This window comes from Hevea brasiliensis, chromosome 4, assembly GCF_030052815.1.
Source record: "Hevea brasiliensis isolate MT/VB/25A 57/8 chromosome 4, ASM3005281v1, whole genome shotgun sequence".
NCBI lineage: Eukaryota > Viridiplantae > Streptophyta > Magnoliopsida > Malpighiales > Euphorbiaceae > Hevea > Hevea brasiliensis.
Window position 1 is genome coordinate 23288720 of NC_079496.1, and position 2728 is coordinate 23291447.

At 37.7% G+C, this 2728-nt stretch overlaps 1 non-coding gene across 1 annotated transcript; it reads right to left on the reverse strand.

The window, feature by feature from the left end:
* Positions 1-448: 448 nt before the first annotated feature.
* LOC131179683 (small nucleolar RNA R71) lies at positions 449-555 on the reverse strand. The gene has a single exon (XR_009148570.1). It is a non-coding gene; the product is annotated as a small nucleolar RNA R71 (small nucleolar RNA).
* Between the last annotated feature and the right edge of the window lie 2173 nt (positions 556-2728).

Below are 2728 nucleotides of genomic sequence, written 5' to 3' on the forward strand. Positions count from 1 at the left end.
TAGAATTGGTGTTAATGCTGGAAATGATCAAAACAATGAAAATGCAGCCCAAGGTGAAGAAGTTGTTAATGCTAATGTGCCTAGGGGAAGTATGATGGATCATGCTTTTCCACGTTTTGATGACTTGAGAGAAAGTATAGCAAGACCAAGAATTGATGCAAATAGTTACAAGATGGATTTTGGAGTTCTTCAAATGATTCAAAATTCTCAATTTGGAGGACATCCTTCTGAAAATCCACACACACATCTGAAGAAGTTTGCTATGATTTGTGACATGCAAAAACAACCTGGAGTATCTGATGATGCAAAGAAGATCAAGCTATTCCCATTCTCTTGGAAAGATAGAGCATTGGATTGGCTTGATTCTTTACCTCACAACTCCATTACAAATTGGGAGCAACTCACTGATGCATTTCTTGCACAATATTTTCCACCTGGAAAAACTCAAGAACTGAGGAATCAAATGACAGCTTTCAGACCAAGAGAAGATGAAACTCTTTATGAGTCATGGATGAGATGGAAGGAATTAGAGAGATTATGCCCACATCATGCCATTCCAAAATGGATGATAAATCAGAATTTTTACACAAATGTCACTCCTGCAATCAGAGGGATTATTTATGCTCAAATAGGAGGAGAATTTATTATGAAGCATGAAGATGAAGCTTATGAGCTATTGGAGAAAATTGCAAAGAATACTCATCTTTGGAGTAGTCCAAGAGGACCAGCTCCAACTCAAAAAAGGCAAGGTGCTGGAATGTATGATCTTGATCCATTCAGCATGATTAATGCAAAGTTTGATGCACTTACAAATGTCCTTGCTAAGAAGATGGAAGACTTGAGTATGTTGGTTAGTTCATCATCATCAGCTGGAAGTTCACAACAAGTGGCTTATGCAGAGGAAACTACCAGTTGTGGAGTAGATTATGGAGAACAAGCAGCATATGTTGGTAATTATGGAAACAAGCAAATGGGGAATTCTCATTCTCAAACTTACAATCCAAATTGGAGGAATCATCCCAACTTTTCATGGGGAAATCAGCAAAATCAAGTCCAAAATCAGAATTTTCAACCACAACAGCAACAAGGAGTTCCATATCAGCAAAATAGGCAACCATTGCCTAATTTTCAGAAGAAAAATATGAACCCTCCACCAAAACAGCAAGAACGAAATTCCACCACTGAAGCTTTATTGCAACAGATTCTTGCTAACCAAAATAAGCATGATGAGGAGATGAGAGAGATGAAAGCAAGGCTGGAACAGATGCAAACACATAATGAATCTTTGGAAAACCAGATTGCACAACAAGCATCTTCCTCAAAGCTAAATCTTTTGGAAAACTTCCAAGTCAACCAGAAAACCCAAGAGAGCAGTGTCAAGCTATTACTTTAAGAAGTGGGAAAGTTATAAATGATGAGAAGAGTGAAAACAGTGAGAAGAGAGAAAATGAAAAAGAAACTGATGAGAGTGAAAAACAAAAGAGTGCAGAAAAATGTAAAGAGAAAATTGAAGAGAAGGAAGAGAAGTATATACCTCCTGAGCCCTACAAGCCACAACTTCCCTTTCCACAAAGATTTCAAAAAGCCAAGCTTGATAAGCAATTTGGGAAGTTCTTAGAGGTTTTGAAGAAACTTTACATAAATGTGCCTTTTGTTGATGCTCTTTCACAAATGCCCTCTTATGCAAAATTCTTGAAAGAAATTCTCTCAAACAAGAGGAAACTTGAAGATGATGAAACTGTAGCTTTGACAGAAGAATGTAGTGCTATCCTTCAAAGGAAACTTCCTCCAAAGCTCAAGGATCCAGGGAGTTTTTCAATTCCATGCCACATTGGGGAATCATGTTCTACAAAAGCCTTATGTGATTTAGGGGCTAGTGTTAGCCTCATGCCCCTCTCAATTTATGAGAAGCTCAATATGGGAAATCTTAAACCAACACACATTTCTCTTCAGTTAGCTGACAGATCAATCAAGTATCCTGAAGGGATTTTGGAGAATGTGCCTCTGAAGGTTGGAAAGTTCTATATACCTGTTGACTTTGTCATCTTGGACATGGAGGAAGATTTTAATATTCCAATTATCTTGGGAAGGCCTTTCCTGGCTACAGCTGGTGTTTTGATTGACGTGAAGGGAGAAAAATTGACTCTTAGAGTTGGTGAAGAACAATTGGTTTTCAATATTAATAACACTATGAAGAAGCATCATTCTGAAGCTGATACTTGCTTGAGAGTTGATATTATTGATGAGCTGGTTGAAGAACACTTCAAAAAGAAATATCCAGAAGATCCACTTGAAAATGGCTTGGTTCATGGAGGAGGCATAGACTATGACAACCCTCATGTGACTGCATATGCTCAACACTTAGAGGGTAGTCCACCATTCATTTCTGCTCCAGTTTTTCAACTCACACAAAAGGAAAAAGCAGAATCTAAGCAACCATCATTCAAGGAAGAAGATGCACCTAAGGTAGAACTTAAGCAACTTCCTTCTCACTGTGTATGAATTTCTTGGCACTAATAACACTTATCCAAAGAATTGTAAATGCAAACTTGAGTACCTTAGAGGCTGATAAGTTGTTAAGAGTGTTGAGACAATTTAGAAAAGTCTTGGGATACACCATAGATGACATTAAGGGAATAAGCCCACACTTTTGTATGCATAGAATCATTTTGGAAGAAAATTGTAAGCCATCTATTGAACATCAGAGGAGGCTGAACCCAAATATGAA